This window comes from Salvelinus fontinalis, chromosome 42 (assembly GCF_029448725.1).
Source record: "Salvelinus fontinalis isolate EN_2023a chromosome 42, ASM2944872v1, whole genome shotgun sequence".
Lineage (NCBI taxonomy): Eukaryota > Metazoa > Chordata > Actinopteri > Salmoniformes > Salmonidae > Salvelinus > Salvelinus fontinalis.
This window is the reverse complement of record NC_074706.1, coordinates 3,883,196-3,896,367: the sequence shown is the minus strand read 5'-3', so window position 1 is coordinate 3,896,367 and position 13,172 is coordinate 3,883,196. Positions and strand designations below refer to the sequence as shown.

The window sequence follows — 13,172 nt, the reverse complement described above, 5'->3', positions numbered from 1 at the left end:
AGTTGGAACCATTATATAAAATACAGTTCTGTGATCTCAGACGGTGATGACCATGGGAGAATCTCAAATTGCATACTCCTTGCATCTTCTCTCCTCACCTCCTTCTCAAAACCCATTGGTGGAGAAGGTCAGAGGGGTGGGACCTCTGGCTTTTCCAATGGGGTTTGAGAAGGAGGCAAGGAGAGAGGACACGAGGAGTATGCAATTGAGAATCTCCCCATGACTCTGTAGGGTGAGTAAAGTGCTTAAATACAGTATATTGGCAGCTGCCCTAAAATGGTCTTATAGACAAACATGTATCAATGTGTATCGCCTTACAGTTAAGGATGGCCTTCCTGCTAACTGATATTAGGTAGAGTGGTGAGATATCTGGTGTTGGTTACAAGTCTTAAAGCAGCATGGTATCTAGTGTGAGCAGGGAAGAACAACTAATGGTATTCTCAAGAACAAGAAATGGACCTGTTTTGCAAAGTGAACGTCTGAGGCAGTGTAGGAGGTTGCTTTCTTGTTCTTGAGAATACCATTTGTTTAGCTTTGTTTGCATTTAAAAGGTGCAATCAGCAGTTGCTACATCAATTTTTGGACTTATAAATTAATGATATGTGCCCATTGATTCTTGAAGAATATAATTTATAAATGCCTCATGAGCTTAGTTCAACTGTCATACCCCTCAAAACCCAAAATATTAGCAAAGTAAATGTAAACAAACTCTATATAGCCTCAAAACATGGTTAAAACGTTTGATATCATGGATGGTCTGTCCTTGCATCCATACCGCTGACTATGAATTTGAGAGTGGTTCCAATTGTCCTGCCCCATCACCTTGCTTTTTACCAAAACAGGGAAGGGGATTGACGCCTTGTTATTGTTTCAACTACCGATTGCCACAATAAGACAAATTTGAGCTGAAACAGGTAAGGTTGGACAACATAAAACACTTCCTGCAGTTTGAGAAATACCCAAGAATGGAACGCTGTGGTACTCCAGTATTTCCAGAAAGCTTGTCAGAAGTCATGTCATCAACCTGGACACATTGTGATCTAACACTAAAATAAGCATCAGAAGTGCATCATCTGTCTTTTATTTTAAGTCCATGTTAGTCCCTGATATTTTTCCTTCGAGGAATGGACAAAATGCCTACATCATACTGCATGTTTTGCCTATTTTATTTTAATGATCTAAAAATGACATTTTGCATTAGTTACTCTTGTTAGAATGAACATAAAAACATCTCATCACTCATACAACTTATTACAGAAGGCATGGTATAAAATAAAGTGCATACCGTATACAGTCTGAAGAAACGTATAAATTTCACATTTCACTTTTTTATGTTAATTTAGAAATACCAAAAATAGCCATTTGTATTTGCACACACAACAATGTGTTTGGTGTTGAGATAGTACAGTTCTAGATGTCCTTACCTTTGTCTGCCTGCTGAGTTGGGGACCTACAGTCATATGTCTACAAGTGGAAATGCAGCTGATGTTTTATAGAGATGTGGGGCGTAATCTCAGACCAATGGCAACAACATCAGAACATGATTAACCCTATCAGTCCTGAGATCGCAGCAAAAATCGGCTTTTCAAATTTCTGACTGTCATTTATCTGCATGTCCCACCCTTATATTTAACCTCACAATGAAGTATTTTACAATTTTATTTTCAGGACAACAAGGGCTACAATTAGAACACAAAACTATTTGACATAAACAGTTGCATTCATGAGTGTTATTGAGAAAAACCTGATAAAAATGAATTGATTTAAACAGCTAAAGCACAGTTACAGCAACCTGACTGCAGAGAGAGATCAGATGCAAAGAGAGAACGACAAAGATCACATCTTATGAGAGCTTCTACTGTCTCATACTGAATAATGTCTAATAATATAATATATGTCATGATGAGACAGTGACAATGAGTCAGTGACATGACTAAGATTACCTTGTGTAAAAAAACGATTTAATCAGTAAAGCATTGTCATGTAACTGCAGGAGAGAGCATGATTTACAAGAAATCCCCTCACTGACTAGAAACAGACTTGCTCAGACCCCTCCACCCTTTTAGTCTCTCAGGGGATTGCAGGTGACTCAAACTGAAACTAAAACTAACAGATCAAGCACAGTTACAGCAACCTGACTGCAGAAAGAGATCAGATGCAAAGAGAGAACGACAAAGATCACATCTTATGAGAGCTTCTACTGTCTCATACTGAATAATGTCTAATAATATATATCAAATATAATATATGTCACGATGAGTCAGTGACAATGAGTCAATGATATGACTAAGATTACCTTGTGTAAACAACCCATTTAAAAGCTATACTTATATCTGAACTGGTTTTCTAGCAGATTAGTACAAATGTCTCAACCCATGCTCAAGAATGGCCTTTTCCCCTTCATTCAGATTACAACCTCTATTTTTCGGATATTAGAAAATTAAATAATCTCCAAAATATCGCTATTTTTAAAACCAGCCATAAAACATTTGTTGCAATTTTAGTTTAATCCACCAGAACAGACAGAACAAATATTATAGCTAAACTAAAATATACTAATTGATAAAAAAAAATATATATATATATATATATATATACAGTGGGGAGAACAAGTATTTGATACACTGCCGATTTTGCAGGTTTTCCTACTTATAAAGCATGTAGAGGTCTGTAATTTTTTTATCATAGGTGCACTTCAACTGGGAGAGACGGAATCTAAAACAAAAAAACAGAAAATGACATTGTATGATTTTTAAGTAATTCATTTTCATTTTATTGCATGACATAAGTATTTGATCACCTACCAACCAGTAAAAATTCCGTCTCTCACAGACCTGTTAGTTTTTCTTTAAGAAGCCCTCCTGTTCTCCACTCATTACCTGTATTAACTGCACGCGTTTGAACTCGTTAACTAACACCGGTTAGTCAGCCTGATTGAGGTAATATGTACATGTAGATATGGTTAAAGTGACAATGCATATATGATGAACGGAGAGTAGCTGTAGCGTAAAAGAGGGGTTGGCGGGTGGTGGGTGGCGGGTGGCGGGACACAATGCAGATCGCCCGGTTAGCCAATGAGCGGGAGAACTTGTTGGTCGGCCCAATTGAGGTAGTATGTACATGGATGTATAGTTAAAGTGACTATGCATATATGATAAAAAGAGAGTACCAGCAGCGTAAAAAGGCAAATAGTCCGGGTAGCCTTTTGATTACCTGTTCAGGAGTCTTATGGATTGGGGGTAAAAACTGTTGAAAATCCTTTTTGTACTAGACTTGGCACTCCGGTACCGCTTGCCATGCGGTAGTAGAGAGAACAGTCTATGACTGAGGTGGCTGGGGTCTTTGACAATTTTTTGGGCCTTCCTCTGACACCGCCTGGTATAGAGGTCCTGGATGGCAGGCAGCTTAGCCCCAGTGATGTACTGGGCCGTACGCACTACCCTCTGTAGTCAGAGGCCGAGCAGTTTCCGTACCAGGCAGTGATGCAACCAGTCAGGATGCTCTCGATGTTGCAGGTGTAGAACCTTTTGAGGATCTCAGGACCCATGCCAAATCTTTTTAGTTTCCTGAGGGGGAATAGGCTTTGTCGTGCCCTCTTCACGACTGTCTTGGTGTGTTTAGACCATTCTAGTTTGTTGTTGATGTGGACACCAAGGAACTTGAAGCTCTCAACCTGCTCCACTACAGCCCTGTCGATGAGAATGGGGGCGTGCTCGGTCCTCCTTTTCCTGTAGTCCACAATCATCTCTTTTAGTTTTGGTTACATTGAGGGATAGGTTGTTATTCTGGTACCACCTGGCCAGGTCTCTGACCTCCTCCCTATAGACTGTCTCGTCATTGTCGGTGATCAGGCCTGCCACTGTTGTGTCATCTGCAAACTTAATGATGGGGTTGGAGTCGTGCCTGGCCATGCAGTCGTGGGTGAACAGGGAGTACAGGAGAGGACTGAGCACGCACCCTTGGGGAGCTCCAGTGTTGAGGATCAGCATGGCAGATGTGTTGCTACCTACCCTCACCACCTGGGGGCGGCCCGTCAGGAAGTCCAGGATCCAGTTGCAAAGGGAGGTGTTAGTCCCAGGATCCTTAGCTTAGTGATGAGCTTTGAGGGTACTATGGTGTTGAACGCTGAGCTGTACTCAATAAATAGCATTCTCACATAAGTGTTACTTTTGTCCAGGTGGGGAAAAGCAGTGTGGAGTGCAATAGAGATTCCATCATCTGTGGATCTGTTGGGGGCGGTATGCAAATTAGGGTGGGTCTAGGGATTCTGGGATAATGGTGTTGATGTGAGCCATTACCAACCTTTCAAAGCACTTCATGGCTAAGGACGTGAGTGCTACGGGTCTGTAGTCATTTAGGCAGGTTGCCTTTGTGTTCTTGGGTACAGGGACTATGGTGGTTTGCTTGAAACCATGTTGGTATTACAGACTCAATCAGGGACATGTTGAAAATGTCAGTGAAGACACCTGCCAGAAGACACCGGGCACATGCCCGGAGTACACGTCCTGGTAATCCGTCTGGCCCTGCAGCCTTGTGTATGTTGACCTGTTTAAAGGTCTTACTCACGTTGGCTACGGAGAGCGTGATCACACAGTCGTCTGGAACTGGTGATGCTCTCATGCATGCCTCAGTGTTGCTTGCCTCGAAGCGAGCATAGAAGTAGTTTAGCTCGTCTGGTAGGCTCGTGTCACTGGGCAGCTCGCGGCTGTGCTTCCCTTTATAGTCTGTAATAGTTTGCAAGCCCTGCCACATAAGACGAGCATCGGAACTGGTGTAGTATGATTCAATCTTAGCCCTGTATTGACGCTTTGCCTGTTTTTTATGGTTCATCGCAGGGCATAGCAGGATTTCTTGTAAGCTTCTGGGTTAGAGTGCCGCACCTTGAAAGCGGCAGCTCTACCCTTTAGCTCAGTGCGAATGTTGCCTGTAATCCATGGCTTCTGGTTGGGGTATGTACATACAGTCACTGTGAGTTCGACGTCCTCGATGCACTTATTGATAAAGCCAGTCACTGATGTGGTGTACTCCTCAATGCCATCGGAAGAATCCCGGAACATGTTCCAGTCTGTGATAGCAAAACAGTCCTGTAGTTTGGCATCCGCTTCATCTGACCACTTTTTTATAGACCGAGTCACTTGTGCTTCCTGCTTTAATTTTTGCTTGTAAGCAGGAATCAGGAGGATAGAATTTTGGTCGGATTTACCAAATGGAGGGCGAGGGAGAGCTTTGTACGCGATGATCAGTTTCTCTGTGTCACGCCCTGACCTTAGAGATCCTTTTATTTCTCTATTTGGTTAGGTCAGGGTGTGACTAGGGTGAGCATTCTCGTCTTTCATTTCTAGGTTGGCCTAGTAGAGTTCCCAATCAGAAGCAGCTGTCTATCGTTGTCTCTGATTAGGGATCATATTTAGGCAGTCTTTTCCCACCTGTTGTTTGTGGGATCTTGTTTATGTATAGTTGCCTGCAAGCACTACATTGGCTTCACGTTTCGTTTCTTTGTTCTGTATTGTTTTGGTGAGTTTCATTTTCATTAAACATATGGAACTCTATGTACGCTGCGCCTTGGTCCATTTATTCAACCAACGAACGTGACAGATCCCCCACCAACGGACCAAGCAGCAATGCCCAGGAGGAGCAGGGATCCTGGACCTGGGAGGAAAGCCATGAGTGGAGGACATCCTGGACGTGGGAAGAAATCATGTCAGCAAACAAAAGCCTGCCATGGAAACAGGCGGAAGCAGCGAAGGAGGAACAATGACGACGCCAGGGTTCGCGGCCACGATGCAAGGCCAAAAGACAGCCCCCAAAAAATGTTTTTGGGGGGAACACGGAGTGGTCGGCGGAGCCCAGGGGTGAACCAGAGTCAGTCAGGGAGTCGAGTGAGGAACTCGACGAAAGATTCCGGAGAAAGGTTTTGGCGTTGAGAGCGCTGCAGAGCGGGCTTGCTGAGGAGCGTGACCCCAGTCCGGTGTCATATGCACCAGTTTCACGCATCTGGCCTCCAGTGCGCCTCCCCAGTCCGCTACGTCCTGTGTCTCTCCACGCACTCGCCCTGAGGTGTGTGTCACCGTTCTGGTACAATGTGTGCCGGTTCTACGCACCGGTTCTGTCTCCAGTGCGCCTGCACAGCCCGATACATCTTGTGCCAGCTCCCCGCACTTGCCGTGCGAAGGTAGTCATTTGTCCAGGATGCGTTGTGCCAGCTCTACACTCCAGACCTCCAGTGCGCCTCCACGTTCCAGTATATCCTGTGTGTCTCCCCAGCCCGGGAGGTCCTGTGCCGGCTCCACGCACCCGGCCTCCAGCGACGGTCTGCAGTCCAGAGCCTCCGGCGACAGTCTGCGGTCCAGAGCTTCCGGTGACAGTTCCCAGTCCAGAGCTTCCGGTGACAGTTCCCAGTCCAGAGCTTCCGGTGACAGTTCCCAGTCCAGAGCTTCCAGCGACAGTTCCCAGTCCAGAGCTTCCGGCGACAGTTCCCAGTCCAGAGCTTTTTATTTATTTTATATTTTTTTATTTCACCTTTATTTAACCAGGTAGGCAAGTTGAGAACAAGTTCTCATTTACAATTGCAACCTGGCCAAGATAAAGCAAAGCAGTTCGACACATACAACAACACAGAGTTACATATGGAGTAAAACAAACATAGTCAATAATACAGTAGAAAAATAAGTCTATATACAATGTGAGCAAATGAGGTGAGATAAGGGAGGTAAAGGCAAAAAAAAGGCCATGGTGGCAAGTAAATACAATATAGCAAGTAAAACACTGGATTGGTAGATTTGCAGTGGAAGAATGTGCAAAGTAGAGATAGAAATAATGGGGTGCAAAGGAGCAAAATAAATAAATTCAGTAGGGGGAGAGGTAGTACAGGTGGTGTGGTGTGGTTCTCAATCAGAGGCAGCTGTCTATCGTTGTCTCTGATTGAGAACCATACTTAGGTAACCTCATTCATACCTGTGCTTGGTGGGTAGTTGTTTTCTGTTTTGTGTATTGCACCTTGCAGAACTGTTCTTTTGTCGCTTTGTTGTTTTTGTTCAACTGTTCGTATTTATTAAAAGTATTATGAATACACGCTGCACTTTGGTCCTCTTCTCCTTCTCCCGACGACGTTCGTTACAGAACTACTCACCACCAACGGACCAAGCAGCGTGGAAAAATGGACTCCTGGACATGGGAGGAAATCTTGGACGGCACGGGCACAGCCGGGAGAGAATCGCCGTCCGAAAGAGGAGCTGGAGGCAGCAAGAGCGGAGCGGCGACACTACGAGGAGTTGGCTCGAGGTAAAGTGCACGAGAGGCAGCCACAGAATTTTTTTGGGGGGGGAACACGGGGAGATTGGCGGAGTCAGGTAGGAGACCTGAGCCAACTCCCCGTGCTTACCGTGGCGAGAGAGTGACCGGGCAGGCACCGTGTTATGCGTTGAAGCGCACAGTGTCTTCAGTGCGCACGCATAGCCCGGTGCGCTACATCGCAGCTCCTCGCATCAGATGGGGTAGAGTGGGCATCGAGCCAGGAGAGATGATGCCTGGTCAGCGCTTCAGGCCTCCAGTGCGTCTCCTCGGCCCGGGTTATACGGCACCAGCCCTACGCACGGTGTCCCCGGTTCGCCAGTACAGCCCAGTGCGGCCTGTTCCAACTCACCGCACTTGCCGGCTACAGGGGGTATCCAGCCAGGACGAGTTGTGCTAGCTCTGCGCTCGAGACCGCCAGTACGCCTCCACGGCCCAGTGCATCCGGTGCCTCGGCCAAGGACAAGGCCTCCTACATGTCTCCCCAGCCTGGTGAGTCCTGTGCCTGCTGCCAGAGCCAGGCCTCCTGTGTGCTTCTCCACTCCAGTGATGATCCATGGCAAGCCTCCAGTGATGATCCATGGCAAGCCTCCAGTGGTGATCCATGGCACGAAGCCTCTAGTGATGATCCATGGTAAGAAGCCTCCAGTGATGATCCATGGCACGAAGCCTCCAGTGATGATCCATGGCACGAAGCCTCCAGTGATGATCCATGGCACGAAGCCTCCAGTGATGATCCATGGCACGAAGCCTCCAGTGATGATCCATGGCAAGAAGCCTCCAGTGATGATCCATGGCAAGAAGCCTCCAGTGATGATCCATGGCAAGAAGCCTCCAGTGATGATCCATGGCAAGAAGCCTCCAGGGATGATCCATGGCACGAAGCCTCCAGGGATGATCCATGGCACGAAGAATCCAGTGATGATCCATGGCACGAAGCCTCCAGTGATGATCCATGGCACGAAGCCTCCAGTGGTGATCCATGGCACGAAGCCTCCAGTGGTGATCCATGGCACGAAGCCTCCAGTGAGGAGTTATGGCACGAGGCCTCCAGCACGAGGCCTCCACTCTTCCGTAAAGTCCAGCTCTGTGGAGTGTACAGCTTAAAGTGGTCCTATGGACAGATACTCCAATCTCCGCTGTGGAGCTCTGCAGCTCCTTCAGGGTTATCTTTGGTCTCTTTGTTGCCTCTCTGATTAATGCCCTCCGTGCCTGGTCTGTGAGTTTTGGTCGGCGGCCCTCTCTTGGCAGGTCTGTTGTGGTGCCATATTCTTTCCATTTTTTAATAATGGATTTAATGGTGCTCCGTGGGGTGTTCAAAGTTTCAGATATTTGTTTTATAACCCAACCCTGATCTGTACTTCTCCACAACATTGTCCCTGACCTGTTTGGAGAGCTCCTTGGTCTTCATGGTGCCCCTTGATTAGTGGTGTTGCAGACTCTGGGGCCTTTCAAAACAGGTGTGTATATATACTGAGATCATGTGACAGATCATGTGACACTTAGATTGTACACAGGTGGACTTTATTTAACTAATTATGTGACTTCTGAAGGTAATTGGTTGCACCAGATCTTATTTAGGGGCTTCATAGCAAAGGGGTGAATACATATGCAAACACCACTTTTCCGGGGTTTTTTCTTTTTAGTTTCACTTCACCAATTTGGACTATTTTGTGTATGTCCATTACATGAAATCCAAATAAAAATATATTTAAATGACAGGTTGTAATGCAACAAAATAGGAAAAACACCAAGGGGGATGAATACTTTTGCAAGGCACTGTAGCCTTGTTATTGGTATTTTACTGTGACTTCTTGTTATTTTTTACTAACGTTTATATAGTAAATATTTTCTGAACTCTATTTCTTGAACTGCATTGTTGGTTAAGGATTTGTAAGTAAGCATTTCATTTGTATTCGGTGCATGTGAGAGAGAATAAAGTAGATGTCACACGTCAAAATGTTGATTTATGACCCTATGTCATGATGACGTGTGCATGCCCATATTTGGGCTTCCGGTCAGGACATCCTGGTGTGGTGGGGGGGCGGGGGGAGGAAGTGACCATGTGTTTGGGCATCCTGTTCCTGTTTCTCACGGTTTATAGTGAGAAAATAGATTTTATAGTTTCTTTGAAGTTGTCATGATGTTTGATGTCTAGTGTCCTGTTTGGAACGGGGTGGGGGTATGAACATTTCAAAGAGTAAGCATTTCAAAGAGTAAGGCCCCCCCTATTTTATTGCCCTCCGGATTGTTGTCTATGAAACACGAATGTCCTGGGGTATTGGGCTTTGCAGACGCCTTATAAAGCCCCAGAACAATACATGCGTAAGACTGTACATGATAACTCCCGGAATATTAAACAAAAATGACACCTATGCCAATTTTTGGTATGTTATGCGCGTCTTGTCATGAACCCAGTGACCAAAGCATTTAGGAAGTTCTGTGTGAAGCTCCAGAATGTTTTAAAGGAGTTTTGGGTACGAGTGAGGGGCATATGTCTTACATATTCCAGCCGGAGGATTCTACGGTAAAGATATTCAACGACAGTGGCCCCAAACCCCTTTATCAGGCAAAACCTGGGAGTTTTTCTCCTGCTCTGCGGATGAGAGAATGGCTAAAGATTAGGCTGGCGCTCTGTAAAATTGAACAGGCCCTGAGTGGTACAAATGTGCCCGGATATGCGTTGGAAGAACAGGTCTGCGGCCGCAGTGATCTGAAGGCCCTAAGAATCGCTTCAATGGCCTATAGCCCTGACACCAAAGTGACAATTTTAGCCGGTGAACTTTATGATGATGCTAATGCTACAAAGTCTGTCAATTCTCCTGTATCTTCCCCAGCATGCAAAGATGTAAACTTTTTTATTCCTGTGTTTAGTTTTAAATGGGTGGATTATCCAATTTTCATAACACTTATGAATAAGCTGGACAGTCTTTTCCAAAATCGTGAACAGTTAAAGCGCTGGCCGCGGCTATCCTTGAGACATACCCAGGACCTAAAGGCCCGAAGGATTATATACCCCTGGAGTGAAAACTTACAGAGTTTTGATGGACCGTGCAAGAGAGCCAGGCAGTTTGAAGGGGAATTGGACACGGATAATGGTGGATGGCCATACCAGGCCCCTGTATCTGTAAGAAAGGCATAGTAAAAGACATGAATTATGAACGGCTATAAATTGTATGTACATGATTTTTTGAATGAAATAAAGATGTTTTTAAAAGCAGTATCTAACGACATCCTGAACTCTCTCGTTTTTCACTCTTACCACAGTCTGTCCCTGAGAAAAAAACTTGCGGAAAAAGCCATGTGTGCTCGTGTGTGTGTGTGTGTGTGTTAGAAACAAGGTCCCTTCGCAATGTGTACATTTCATGCTTTCAACAACAATAAAACAGCCATCTAAATAATGTTTTTAGGCCTAACACACTGTTGAGTTTCCTATTTAGTTCTCTTTATATGTACATGCACCGAGCTTCCAGGTGGCTCCAGCCTATGGTTGTTCAGTGCATGTACACCGGGGAGATTAGAACCCCAAAGAAAGATCCTAAAGGTCATTTCAGATTCAGGTTTAGGGTGTAATAACTTTAGTGAAACTGCATTTCACACTATGTACAGACATAGAGAGCCAACACATAAAGGTGTAACAGGGATGAATGTAACATGGAAGTAACCATGTGTTTGTGCATCCTGTTCCTGGTTCTCACGGTTTATAGGGTGAAAATAGTTTTATAGTGTCTTTGAAGTTGTCATGATGTTTGATGTCTAGTGTCCTCTTTGAACGGGGTGGGGGAATGAACATTTCAAAGAGTAAGCATTTCAAAGAGTAAGGCCACCCTATTGTATTGCCCTCCGGGTTGTTGTCTATGAAACACGAATGTCCTGGGGTATTGGGCTTTGCAGACGCCTTATAAAGCCCCAGAACAATACATGCGTAAGACTGTACTGTTTTATTCATTAATGCTGTGGGATAAATCAGGTGTTTCTAGGTGGGCTTAAACAAATCTACAGTGAAACAAGTGTACATTTTACACACATGTTTATTGACTTTTAAAAAGACCACAGTAACATGACAGATATAGTGGAGATGCATGCTACACAAATCTGCTAGTGGATATTCAATGTACAACAATAGTCTTAGGTAACAAGCAATACGTGTTAAATATGGGCCACAGTCAATCATGACAGCCTCTTTATGAAAGGCCTTTACTTATGACTTAAACAGATTCATTTTCTACCCATCTTATTCATTAATGCTGTGGGCATACCCAGGATTTACATGCTGGACGGAGTATCTACCCATGGAGGGATAATTTACGGAGCTTTGATGGAGTGTGCAAGCGTCTTAGCGATCGTGAATTGGAAACGAATAATGGTCAGGGCTAACCAGGACTTATATCTGTAAGAAAGGCATAGTAAAATACATTAATTATGAACGGCTATAAACTGTATGTACTAAATATTTTGAATTAAATAAATGGTTTTAAAATTGTATCTCACCTTTTAACGATAGGAATATGTCCTTTCCATCTATCACCAAGCATGCCCCCGGAGAAAAAAACTTGCGGAAAAAGCCATGTGCGCGCGTGTGTGCGTGCGTGTGCAGTAGTGGATGTGTGTGTGTTTCAAAACAAAGAAAAAGGGGCGGGTGTGTGTTCATAAATGGCTATGCGGCTGCGCTCAAGGCTCTCTCTCTCTTTACAATATCCTGCAAAACAGAGGCCTTACCCCCCAAACAGAAAAATGTGTCTGTGTCTTACGGACACTTACGCTTCATTAATTAACAGCCTTTCAAAACGTAATTTAGCTCACCCCCCAGAGGATGTGGAGGCTAAAAAGTCAAACAGCCCAGAAATAATAGCTATGTCTAGACCGACCCCCCAGCATCGAGGTGCTAGCCCCCCGGAGGTTGTAGAATATCAAAAGGGTAATACTGTCTCGACACCCCAATCCTAATGTTTGAACCCACTAACTTAGTAATCAAATATACCGGATAGCGCCCGAAAAAAAAAAAAAAAAAAAAACGTCACCCCCTGCTCTGTAAACTCATTCCGTACTATCACTACTTTTGAGCCAAGGCCTCAAACTTCTCAACGAGTCTAGTGAAACAGATAGTTTCCCACTCTGTTCGCATCGTTTTAGCGCAGTTACCCACATGCAGGACAGCAGCCCCAGAATAGTTATCGGACAAGATCATCTGTAAATCCTTCCGCTTTCTGAAGGTGAGTTCGTGAAAAGGTATATATTAGATTTGGGATGCGGGGACTTGTTTGAACATTGTGGATGTTATAGTAATATTAAACAGGAGTTATATGTGTTTTAAACCGATGACAACAATTATTATTTTATTTAAGTCAAATGCACATATTCATGTAATTTAAAAATGTATATAACATGTTAATATTATCTAACGTTCGCAGGATATGCAACATTAAGCCAACTGCATCCCGGGGATAAATGATATGGAACCGCCTTCATTAGAATGGAATTCCGAAGAGCAACGGATGGACACAGAATTTTACGAGATTTGTTTTTTAAATATCTTTTTTAGGCAATATGTTAAATGGACGTATTCTTATAAGTTAAAATGTATCTATTTCGTATAAATACAGGTTAACATTATCTAACGTCTGTATGATACCCAGAGGCTACAGGGCATAATGGATTGGGAACCGACAGAGTTAGACGGGGATCCTCAGAAGCAAACTGCGCCCGGTCCTTTACGTAGCCCATTCACTAATACACTATTTTCGGCGTAAGTCGTCGTCGTCGTCGTCGTCCCCCCCCCCCCCCCCCCCCCCCCCTCCCCATTACTATATACTTTTTGAACACTATAAATTGTTTGCTAACATTCCCAAGTTCTTACTCAAAGTTGACAAGTCGTTCCTCTG

General features: G+C 44.4%; 2 protein-coding genes and 1 long non-coding RNA gene across 3 annotated transcripts in view; all 3 read right to left on the bottom strand.

Moving 5' to 3' along the window:
- LOC129841575 (interferon-induced very large GTPase 1-like) overlaps positions 1–1,456 on the bottom strand; it is a 74,554-nt gene extending 73,098 nt beyond the window's left edge. Inside the window, 1 exon segment of the mRNA XM_055909912.1 lies at positions 1,425–1,456. The gene's annotated coding sequence lies outside the window, so the exon portion shown is untranslated.
- LOC129841598 (prostaglandin reductase 1-like) overlaps positions 1–13,172 on the bottom strand; it is a 297,002-nt gene that overhangs the window by 266,214 nt on the left and 17,616 nt on the right. The gene's annotated exons all lie outside the window — the stretch shown is intronic.
- On the bottom strand, positions 11,304–11,884 carry LOC129841615 (uncharacterized). The gene is made up of 2 exons (XR_008757364.1): positions 11,782–11,884; positions 11,304–11,680 (listed from the first exon to the last, which is right to left on the bottom strand). It is a non-coding gene; the product is annotated as an uncharacterized LOC129841615 (long non-coding RNA).